The sequence below is a fragment of the Cupressus sempervirens genome, chromosome 9 (genome assembly GCF_028749045.1).
Source record: "Cupressus sempervirens isolate cs-2001-9-10 chromosome 9, ASM2874904v1, whole genome shotgun sequence".
Lineage (NCBI taxonomy): Eukaryota > Viridiplantae > Streptophyta > Pinopsida > Cupressales > Cupressaceae > Cupressus > Cupressus sempervirens.
Genome location: NC_143126.1, coordinates 791284608 through 791297534, shown reverse-complemented (window position 1 = coordinate 791297534; position 12927 = coordinate 791284608). Strand labels below are relative to the sequence as shown.

Below are 12927 nucleotides of genomic sequence, written 5' to 3'. Positions count from 1 at the left end.
ACTGGCTCGGGATGTTCAAGGATGCAAAAGAATGGGTGGAGAAGTGTGATTCTTGTCAATACTTCAAAGGAAGAGTCCAATTAGTAGCACTGCCCTTGAAGTCAGTGGTAATCAAAGAACCCTTTCAACAATGGGGTTTGGATTTCATCGGTCCTATTCATCCTTCATCCACTGCTGGACACACTCACATTTTGATGGAAACTGAATATTTTACCAAGTGGGTGGAAGCGATCCCAGTCAAGCAAACAACTTCAGAAGTGGTGTGCAATTTTATCAAACAAAACATTCTGGTTAGGTTTGGTGTTCCGAACAAAATTGTTACTGGCAATGCTACCAACTACTCTTCCCAAGAGATATTATCCTTTTGCTATCAATAAGGGATAATTCTCTCTCATTCCTCTGATTATTTCGCACAAGGAAATGGTTAGGCGAAATCAAGCAATAAAAATATTATGACCATTGTGCAAAAATTGATAGATGTTAATCAAAGGTCTTGACACAAGCACTTGTACGATGCACTATAGGTAGGTCGTACTACTAAAAAGAGAGCAACAAGATTATCTCCCTTTGAGATCCTATATGGAACTGAGCCAACTCTTCCTCTTCCTTTGGAACTATCCACCTTGAAATTATAGAATGCTATTGAGAATCATGAATTCAAAGATGCTCTTGAAAGATGAATGTTGTAATTGACAAAGTTGGAAGAAGAGGGAGAGGTGGTTGTAGACAGAATTCGGGAACATCAATCTCATATTAAGAAATTATTTGACAAGAGGGCTAAGCAGAGGGTGTTTCAAGAAGGTGATCTTGTCTTGCTTTGGGATAAATGTCGAGAACCAAAGGGCTTACATGGAAAATTTGACTCTTTATGGAGAGGCCCTTTCTAGATTAAAGAGGTATGCGGAAAGAATTCTTTTATTTTGTCATACCTGAGTGGTACCTAGTTGCCCTTACCTTATAATGGGCAACACCTAAAGCATTATCATTAGTAGAAGGTGTTTGTACACCTTTTTGTATATAAGTTGTCCCATTTTTGGTGTGCTCCTGTTAGTTTGTGTTGCTTTAGTTTTTCCTTTTAGTTGTCTCATTTTTGGTGTTTGTTCCCTCTTTTGTAAAATGGTCCCTTAGATAACTCTATTTTACAGCCCAATGGATAAGGCATTAGTTTATTCATTTTGGATTTAAGCTTCGTCCTTGTCAGTCCTTGTCTCCAGTTAGAGCCAGTTGTTGCCCGATTATAAAATTCTTTCAATTTTATAAGCCTTGGTTAATTTTTGAAATTTGCCTAATTTTAAGCTTTAAATTGGCCATTTTATCTCTGAATCTTTGTGAGTTTCTAAATCTTCATGTCTTCGGCTTGTTCTCAACTCCGTGCAGCACTTGAAATTTTTGAAAACTGACTTCTGAATCTCAAGTTATTGTAGGTTAATGGAGAGACCCAAAATATGTGTTTTCAAGTTTATCATTAACCATTAACCTCTCAAAAAGGTTAATGATAACTTTCAAATCACACATTTTGGAGTAGGTTAATTAACCTCTCCAAAAATGTGTATTTCTTAACCTCTCAAATAGGTTAATGATAATTTCCAAAATGCGCATTTTGGAGTAGGTTAATTAACCTCTCCAAAAACATGTATTCATTAACTCTTTGACATTGTTATTAACCTCTTTGTAGTTGAATACTCTGAAAGATGTTGAATACTCCAGTTTCTCAAGCAGTCTTCTATGCCTACGCTGGATAAAAATCCATGTGCCAATAAATAGTGGCAGCAAAAGGAGCGATAGCAAGAGAAGCATTGTGCTTCATGAGTTATACTTGATAGGTGTTTATCAAACGAAGGGGAATTGTGTGCCAAGAGTTTACAATGTAACGTAGTTGTTGTGGATTGTAAGGTGCCGAAGTTTCTGAGACTTCACTTGAAACAATCTCGAGGAATCCATGCCTTCCCTTATGAAGAGGCCATGGAATCTGCCTCTTTTATTTTGCCTGGTTGGATTCCTGCACACACTGCCAATGTTACAATTGTGAATGATCCATTGATTGGTAAGACTGTAAACGAATCTTCCAAGAGTGAGAAAACATCTAACAACTCAACCTCTGATACGGAAACTCCACAAAGTTTTGCAAACTCATGCTCTACTGCAAGCTTAGACCAAAGTATGCCTCATCTTCAGCTTAAATCTAATGAGTTTTTGGGAAGTTCAAAACCAGCCCAGGTCCTTTTGAACATCTGAAAGAGAGAGTGACTGTATTAGATGAAGCAACAAATAGTAATGGTGTGCAGGAGAAGACTATTGATATTCAGGACATGAATGGGGGAGTTCCTTCTAGTATTCAAGATTCCATGATCCCCAACCTATGGAAAGAGTTTGAGAAGGTTGTAGCAGAATTTGGTGAAAATATGGGCAGTCTTAGTCTCCCTGATACCACTTTAATGATGCCTATAACTCTTGGTTCTAAAAAGAAAATTTGAATTGTTTTGGCCTTTGCGTTGAGAATAGTGGAATAAAAGGAGTGTAGAAATTATCTAAGAGAATGATCCATCCTTCAACTTGTGAATTTGGTCATGAACATCCCAGTCAAAAAAACATAGGCAAGACATGCGAACTAAATAAGCATAGAAAAGGACCAATTGTTTTACCAAATGCTCGACCTCCCCCAGTTAGCGACATTCACTTGACAGGGAGTGATGCCGCATGCAAATTGTTTGACACAATGCATTAACCTTCAGTTTGTAATATGGAGGAGGAGATAAATGTGGCAGTGATTGACTTTCCCATGGAATCTCATCATCATTACCTTCTCAACAGTCTTGTTGAAGAAGCCATAGAAATGTGGAGCTAGGGAGCTATGCAGCAGATCACCTTTTAAAGTTGGAGCCACAAAATGTTGCATCATATGTGAATACTGGAAAATATGTATGCTGCCCACTAGACCAATATGATGATATCGTTATGTGGAAGCTTCAAATGCATACCTTTGTGAAGGAGGAGGTTCAGTGAATGTAGACATCACATTTTACAGATCTCATGACCCAAATGTTCCAACACAATGCAGTATACTTATGGGATACAAATAAGAGCATTACCTCTGAGCTATTGACTGTGGATAACGATGTTGGTCCAATAACCAGTGTTAATTGGACACCCGATGGGAAAAATATTGCCACTGGATTGACAAGTTATGCTGTATGAATTTGGAACTCAACATCTCATCAACAGTTGAGATCATTGAAAATTCATCACGACCGTGTAGGCTCGCTTTCCTGGAATGACACTATTCTTGCAACCAATAGTGAGGACAGTAAAATAATAATTCATGATATTCGTATGGGTAATTTCAATGTAAAGACATACAGAGGCCATGAGCAAGAATTGTGTGGATTAAAGTGGTCCTTATCTGGCAGGCAACTTGCGAGTGGAGGCAGCCATAACTTGCTTCATATGTAGGACAAAACCATGTTATCCTCTAATGGTAGAAATCGGTATCTTCACAAAATGGAGGGACATAATGATTCAGTTACAGCCTTGGTGTGATGCACTTTCTAGCACAATCTTTTGGCATCTGGTGCAGGTCTTGCAGATCGATCAATTAAGTTGTGGAATAGTCTCAGTGGAGCATGCCTAAAGACAATTGACACAAACTCTTCAGTTTTTGCATGTGGCTATTGCAACAATCAATTCACTTTATGGAAATAATCATCCATGATAAAGATTGTAGAGCTCACTGGCCATACTTCAAGGGTGTTGCATCTCGCACAGAGTCCATATTGGTTCTACTATTACATCAGCTAGAGTAGATGAAACACTAAGGCTTTGAAAAGTCTTTGGAACTCTTGATACGTCAAAGAATACCAAAACTAAAGAACCAGAAAGAAAACCACCTATTCTCCAGCTAAGAACAGCTTTGGATCTTCTACGAGGACTCAGAGCATAGAAGTGAAATAAATAATTACCTTCTTCAAATCAAATGTTCTTGCGAAGCAACAATTTATCTTCTTCATTCTAGATTGTAGCATCACTATTTAGACTACTGTCAGTGCATGAGCAATTGATGTTGATGTTGTGAAAGATTATTTCTTTGTCCATATTCAATATGTCCAACTTGGTGATGATCATGAAGGATTCTTATCAAGTAACACAACAAGTCAATGATTCGACCATCTAAAGATATGTTCCAAGCTATACATTTCAATTAGTGGTCATTGTTATTTGAGGTTAATTTTGTTAAGGTTAATTAACCTCACCCAAATCACATATTTGGGAGGTAGTTATTAACCACAGAGGGGTAGTTATTAACCTCTGTGTCTATATAAGGGCTCTTTTGGGCTTTGTAAAGGACTTTTGGTTTTAAAAAAAGAAGGGAACACTATGCTGAAATTTTGATTGAAGGGATAAATTTTGGAAAGTATGTACACTTTTTATCTCTAAAATTGAAAATCTCTTTTGTCTTCTTGGTGCAAGGAAATGAAATGAGATGTGTTTTGTGTTCCTTATACTGAAATAAAAATTGTTATGTGTTGTAGTAGACATTCTCATGGTATTATGCGAGTGTTTATAAATGATAATGAATGTACTTGGTAATACCGGTTGCCTTCAAGCGTAGTTCTTGATTACCGTTGTTATTAATCTTGTTCACCAAAGAAGGTTGTGAGGGCGTGTGGTGCATTTTTTCCTGAATGACTTTCTCCTGATCTTTAAAGTTTTAGATTCTTTATTTGAAAATCCTTTTTCAAAATCCATATCATATGAGGGAGTTGCCCCTCTAAATCTAGAGGAAGGCTGCATACCAAGGGCCTATCCAACTATTGTGAACGGTTTGCCACACACTCCGTTGGGAAAATTCTACAGTGAAAAATTTGTTTACCATTAGAACTACGTGTACCATAATTATCATTTAATACCTACCATTAAGTTTTCCTAGTAGGACTTCTTACCTTAATACAAATTCTATCCCCAATTTCTAACAATTTCCATGAGGTTACCTACTAAGCTATACTACAATAAGGAATGAAAATGGAGATAGTATTGCAGCTTTTTCTCTCCCCCCCTGGGATTCCAAACAAATCATTTTGCGGAAGCCAACACCGCATGCAATGTAGTAAAACTAGCTTTTGAAATTGGGGTTCCCAATTTTTGGCTTGAAGGGGACTCAAATAACATTATAAAGTGCATCAATGGCAACTCACATCCATCATGGACGTTTGCAAATCTTATTGATGAGACTTGAGTGACCCTCGCCAAATTTAATAGAATCCACGTCACTCATATTTTCTAGGAAGCAAACCCGGTTGCTGACAGGTTTGCAAATATAGGGGTCGGCACAGATCAAAAAATGACTTGGCTTCCCAGAACTTGTTTGCTGGTGGACGTTAAAAGTCTAATAAGCTTGGATAAAATCCAAGGAAGTACAGAGAAAATCAAGCTATAATTATGAATATGAAGGTTTTAAGAAATAAGGGTACTTTTCATAATAGAAGCATGGGAAATTGTAAATGCAGTAATCCATTATTGATTAATTGACACACTTTGTGGGTTGTTTTTCACAATCGCTTCTGGGGCAACAACAGGGTTATTTTTCTCTATTCATTACTAACTCTCGGAGGTCCATTTTAGTCATAGAGTGAAGAGCATATGAGTAAAGAGGGTGTGCAGTGTGCGAAAATGGTAGGAAAGAGATGTAGAAAGGAGTCGGTGGGAGATTTTGAGAAATGGAGAAGTAGGCCGAAAGTGTGGGAAAAGCTTGAAGAGGGTGGGGTTACCAATTATATCATGAAGCTACATGGATTCGATCAGGAGGTCACCAAAAGTATGGTGGGGTCCTGGAAGGATGGTGGGGTGAAGGTGAATGGTATCTACTTCCGGATAACAGAGGAGGTGATTGTAACTATCACTGAAATCCCTTTCAAGGGTTTTAAATTCTTCAAGGATAAGAAGCTCTCGGCCAATGTGGTAAGGGACTTTGTGGAGAGTGAGAAGGAATTGAAGGCGCTAAAAAATATTGACACCTACTATGTCCCCGACTCCATGAAGAAGTAGTGGAGGTATGTTCTGAAAGCTATTATCGAGTACATTACTTTGGACCCTAGGTTTGATAGAGCTCGTACCCACCACTTTGTTATTTTGAATCATTTCTGGCATAAGGCCAAAATTTCCTTTCCATATTATCTATTAACCTCAATGAGCAAGGTAGTGGACAGCTTCAAAAAGAAGCCCACCACAAACCCAGCTTTGCACGAGGGGCTACTATTGCTTATCCACGAGCACTTCAAGGCTTAGACTATAAGCATCACGCCCCCTCAGGCAAAGAATGTGAAGTCTAGTAGTTCTAGTTACTCCTCTGACTTAGATGAAATACAGAGCCTCAGCTCTGAGAAAGGAGGGATCTCTTCTTTGGGGAAAGTAGCGACTTACCAAGCTAAAAAATTGCCCTCCCCCATAACCCCTAGCAGAAAGAGCCCTAGGGATCTCGGGAAAAAGCCTCCTAAGAAGGCTGAGGAGGGAGATAGTGATGAGGAGGAGGAGCTAGATTCTGAGGAGGTGGTTAAGGAGATGCAGGAGGAAATTAAGGAGGAAAGTGGAAGGAAGAAATGCAAGAGGGAGAGTTTGGAGGAAGTGCGCTCTTAGTTTGAGGAGGTGTCTGTGCTGCCCCTTTCTCATGTCCATCTCCAAACTGACAAAGAGGAGAAAGCTAGGTATACGGAAGGAGAAGTGTAGACCAATGATAGGAGGAAAGTGTGGATAAACTTCAATGTCAAGACTTCAAAGATGGGCATCTTCAAGGAGGCCATGAATCCCCAAATCCTCGTGGAAAATCAAGAAGAACAGTAGCTGGAAGAACTCATTGACCCGGTGATTGTGGCTATTTCGGACAGAGCCATGGAGATAGGGATGAACCTCTTGAATAATGCTCATAATAGTATGATTGACCATTTTAGATCAATCAAATGGCTTTTCCATGAGCTGGAGGAGGTCAAGGATTACGTGAAACATATTGAGGCAACAAGGAAAGGGATGGATGCTAAACGAAGGATGGATTCAACTGACAGGCTTAGTCTGGTAGAAAAAAGGATACATAACCTAGAAAACTACAATCACAACCTTGCGAATCAGATGTTCTCTTTGTTAAGCTCCATTAACAACAACATCATCTCTCTTATGGGCTGGATCAAAGATAGAGAAATGCAGGAAGATGAGGAAGGAAAAGACATGGATGAAGCCAGAACGGAGGATGACTCTGCCAAGGATATCTCCATTCCTGATCAAGACCAGGGGAACCAAAGGGCGCAACAGTTGGAAGTGGAGGAGAATCAACTAGCCTTCAAGGCTGCTCAGGTTATGCAAGAGCTAGAGCAAAAGAATGAGGAATAACTCTCGCCTGTTATTTTGTTTCTCGTTGTCTTTTGGCTTTTTGTTCTGGCATTAGGCCGTGGTTTTGCTTGTCTTTTTTCCTGGTCTTTGCTCAGAACTCTACTTTTTGGCTGGGCTTTATGCTTATTATCAGCCTTTGAACTTATACTTTTTTGGCTAGGCTTTCACGCTTATTATCAGCCTTTTATGTATTAACTATTAGGTTTTAGGATCCCTGTAAAACCTATTTTTCTAATTAAAAACAACCATTAAATTTAATTATCTATAAATGAAGCATGGGGTACCATGATTACATCAACATCAATTTGTGAATTAACTTATAACGACCATAACAATACATTATAAACTTAAAACCTAGTCTCATAATTTTTCAACACCCGATATCTAATAGGGGGTTTAATAACACGATGATTGAAATACTAGAGTGCCTTGGGATATGAATTCACACCCACCCACCTAGATAGAATACAAAATGCCATGATTAAATGGAAGGATGCTCAAAAACCTTTTAGCTACTATTTTTAGATGTATTATCATCGAGTTGCTAAAACAAGGAAAATTTAAGTGTGAGTACAATTGTATCAAATTTCACAAGGAACTATAATATGTACCCACTTTAACACTTCATTTCACTGTTCTAATCCACTCTAATCTCCTCTAGGAAAGCACATTTGAAAATTTAAGACTTGCTATAAGTGTTCAAGAGGAGGGGTCTCACATAATCAATGATTTTACTATTTGTTTGAAAGAAATATATCTAAATGTTTAGTTTAAAATTTTTAATAGGATTAAAATTTTACTTAAGGTATATGTTAATTATTTTTATATATGTAAAATTTGCATATCATTTAAGTTATTTGACTTTATTCTCTAGATGGAAAATGTTTCAATTGCTTGATATAATTGTAGATGATTTTTTTTTATCCGTAAACGACCGAAGCCTTTCATTATATTATTAAATAAATAAAAGAAATTACAAGTCCTCTATTCAAACGAGCACTAGTAGGAAGAATGAGGAAAGAAAACGTCTAGTCTTGCCCGAGACTTAGTCCTTTATTATACAGAATTTAAAGGGGCAATCCCTAGTTTATTGCTTACAACTTAGAATATTTCTGTGAGCTTGGGCTTATCAATATGTTAATGTTTTACATTGATTACATTATGCATTTCTACAAGTAACACAAATCTAGTATTGAGGCCAATCGAAGTAGAGAAAGGGGAGAGAAGATCCTAGCCTCCACTTTATTCCATTGAAAAATCCCTGCCATGTACAACACTAGGTTGCCAAATAGAACTAGAACAAATCTTTTGCTTCCAACAACGTTAGTAACATAAGACTAAAACCGTAGGAATTAGAAAATTGTAGATGATATTTGTCCATGGTTTAGTTTTTAATTTCAATCATTTTCATTATACTACTTATTTTTGTAACTAGTGAATGGGAGTTTCTTTTAACGATTTAATTTATTTTATGATCCTAATTATGTCACCAAATAAATTTTTTTAATACTATACAATCAACTAAATTCCAACAATAACATGAGTCAACAACCTTATTATAGTAAAAAATTAATATATTTAATATGTTTAAATAGAAAAAAATAAAATTGTTTTACTCTTAAACAATAAATTGAGTTCTTAATACTTTATTTGAAAAAATCATACATCTCGAAAGAAAAAATTGTATTAATTTTTAGGTCAAAGAAATAATATTGTTTAAGACTCATTGATAAACATCATAAATTTTTATATTTAAATTTAGATTGATAAATAATATATTATACCACAATTCAAATAAAATAATAATATATTTTTAAAATATATTCAATGAGCTAAATAAAATAATAACGTATTTTTTAATTTGAATCAAACTATTTAAAATAAATAATAATTTAACTAAAAAATTATTGGGAAAACCATTTTTGTGTTAAAAATAAAATTAAATTGTTAAAAATTAAATTAAATAAAGAGAAAAAAAATATTGTAAGTGAAAATAAATATAAACAATAAATTATTTTATACTCTTAAAAAAATATTATACTCTAGTACTTTGAATCTTTGAATTCTGACATTAATAATAAGAATTCCAGTGACCGACGGTGAAGGAACGGTGAAAGCGCGATGGAAAGGCGAGAACGTAACCCACGAGAAGAAATGCAGTAGTCGTCCCGCCGCGTCACCACTTTCGTTTCGTGAGGATTGCTATGATAGCGGACACCGACCATTATCCATCAGCAATGGATAACAGCGTGAACGAACTGTGCATGGCAATGGGGAGCATAGCGTTGGAGCGGTGACTGGGCTCCCATAATTTTCTATAAATCCGATGAAATTTTATTATGAAAAGAAAAGGAAAGGTGGTTTTATAGTCTATGACACTATGCCATAGTTTTTGGGTTTACATATGGTGACAGTGATATGGGACTACCTAATACTCTTTTAGGAGAGGCGCTTGGCGCTACAAACGAGGCGTTCATACCCTACCCCCCAGTGGGATTTGAACTTGTGACCTCTCTTTCAAGAATACAAGTTCTCCACCACTAGGCCAACTCAAGCTGTGGCAGGAGACTGAGACTATGTACCGCCATTAACGACACGCTGGAACATCCCCAACTAACCAAATTGTGGTCCCAGAAAAACATGAGCAGATTGTTTCTTGTACAGCTGGAGCTCCTTTCAACGATTATATCCTCCATTATTTCTCAATGCACAAACTCTCTCTGTGAGTTCTTCCTCACATTCTCGCATGTGCGAATTTGTTTCTGTCTTCCTTGTGGCATGTTTTTGGTTTCGAATGAGCTCTTTCCAGCCTCAGCTGAAATTAGGTCATTGTTCAAATTTGGCCTCTCATACCTCTGCCTTAAACGTTGGATTTACTTGGAACATCGTTACTGAATTACGGCTGTTAGGTATGCGCAGATTAAATCTATAGATTCATTTAGGGGCTTCTTTTTTGGTCATGTTTTAGATTTGGACTGTCCATTTATTTTCTGAAATGTACATGCTCTCACAGGCTTAACAAAATGCTATGAGGTGGCCAAATCCTGATCCTGAAAGGAAGGAAATGGTGTTAACTGTAACTTTCTTATATTTTCTTCATTGTGATGTTTTCTTTACATAGATTCTTAGGCATTTACATAGAAAAAGTACCGATGTTATCCTACAGCTTTCGCAAAGATACCCAGAAAATAATTGGAGCCCTAGCCGACGTGCCTTGATGGAGTGAATTTCTAATCCTATTTTTCCCCAGTTTGGTTTTCTTGACTTTCTAATTGTTCAAATTTACATGTTCCTGTTTTTCTTAATTTACTTTTCATGGGTTTCTGATTGTTCGGACTTTACTTACTCCTATGTTCTCCTAACTTGCTTTTCTTGGGCATTTGATTTCTCCTAATATGCTTTTCTTGGGTGCTTGATTGTTCAGATTTTGTACCTTGTGTAATTGAACCTGGTCTTACCCAGGTACGACTCTAACCCTGAGCTATTGGCCGTCCTCTTACATTTGACTTGATGGAACTGTGATATGCTGACCAGTAACAAGAATTGAGGAGATGCTTCTTCTGTGAATGAGGGCTTCTTCCTGCATATCGGGACTCTTTGAATTTGCACAGTGTCTCCTTTGTACAAACACGATATTTCATTTGAAATGTGTTCAAACTCTGAGCTCTGTAATATGTGCTCGTTGTATATTTTTGTATAGGCAAAGCTTTTCTGTAGATACTGTTAAATATCCGTAGCATCCTTATTTTGGATTATAGTGAAGATTACTTTTCGTTTATGAAATCATTCTCACATTAGTTATGAATGAATGTAGATTTTGCCTCCATTTACTTGTAATTGTATTTGTACTAAGTTTAGCTATTATATATGATATTTAGGCAAAGGATGGCCATCATCTAGTACACAGAGAGAAAATGTACTCTCCATCCTTCACAAGTAAGGATAGGGAACGCTCTGAGTGAAGACTACGATTACTCCTAAATTAATCCTATGGGAGATGATGAAACCATAGCTAGCATCTTGAAGAGGATTAGGCATGAAAGATGTGAGTGGACATTCGAGGTTAGGGCCGAGGTCAAAGCTACATTGCGTGCTGAGGGAAAATCAATGCAGATGCCTCAAATAGTAAGATAAAGAAGCTTCAAAGTGATGTACAGCAACAACAAAGAAATGCTAAATATAAGGAAATGTAAATGAAAGTTTAGATATGGCCTCCTTATTAATAATATAAAAGAACTTTTGCAAGTTTATGCAAATACGAATACCCATTTTTGTTATGCCGATCAATGTGTGCAACTTATACACATTTATCTAACATTACTGCATAGGTAAACTAGTATATGTCTGAAAAAGTAGTATAGAGAAGATTTGAAGGGATGTACACAATAAGGGAATGCAGATAGAAGGTTACATACAGCCTCCTTATTCATAATGTAAATGAACTTTTCCAATTTTATGTATCTAAGAGTAACCTTTTTAATTGTTTTTCAAAATTAGTCACTTATATACAAGTATCTTACATGGCTAAGCAATTAAACTACTATACTCCAATCTGCTAAAAAGATCTTTGGAGGTTGCATTTCCAAATGCTTTTCAATAAATACTCTCATTGTTATAGCTATCAATAGGCAACATCTACACCATCAGAATTTAGTTAAACATATATCAGTCATTTGGGCTTAATAAAAAGTTAACCATAGATACAAAATAGTGAATCAAAATTTAACCATAGCTACAAAACACTCCTGAGTATGTTATACTCTCCGTAGTTATTATTGCCCATTTTCCAAGATAGTAAACATCATCATATCTTGGTTCGACCAATTAGTGGGTCAACTAGAATGGCCCCCACTTGCTGGTTATTACGCATTGTGCAACAATGTTTACCATTGGACTGGCAACCTCTACACTCTTTACATACCATTAGCAACCTCTGTTGCTCTTCCTCCTTGTGCGGTCAACACTTCTTGATGGGCATCTTTTGGTAATCTCCATGCAAATTAGGAAAACCATCAGCAAATTGCAAAGAAAGGCAGAAAAAAAGAAAGCAAATTCAAACTTAGCAATATGAGTAATATAGCTACTAGAAAAAATCACTCCAAGAAAGGCTCCTACGATGCATATACTATTAGAATCCCAACACTGGCAGACTGGGTAGGTTCCCTACCTTTGACTATTATCTAATAATTGAAATGTACAACTATAGATGTCTGTTGTTTAGAAGTGGGCAAGTATACCTTACAAGTTATTGTCAATAGATTCAAACCCCAATGGTGACTTCCCAATAAATTTGACACCAGCATAGCTATAATTATTATTAAGCATTAGCTTATGAATAATGATAAGAATATGATTTTTAATGCTTTTAGGGTTATAAATGAAATTTTAGAGCAACCACCACTATACATGACAAAAAACTAACATCAACATTTAGCTGATTATGAGAACTAGGAGCAATTGTAGCAGTAAAATTTGAACGAAAATTCGCATCTCCAAATAGATTAGCTGTTGAGCTTAGCCCATTAGTGGATGTGCTATTCGGTAAAACTATAGTTC

The 12927-nt window shown here is 36.6% G+C and overlaps 1 pseudogene; it reads left to right on the top strand.

Moving 5' to 3' along the window:
* The first annotated feature begins 3030 nt into the window (after positions 1-3030).
* LOC149541089 (cell division cycle 20.2, cofactor of APC complex pseudogene) lies at positions 3031-9616 on the top strand (annotated as a pseudogene).
* The last annotated feature ends 3311 nt before the right edge of the window (positions 9617-12927 follow it).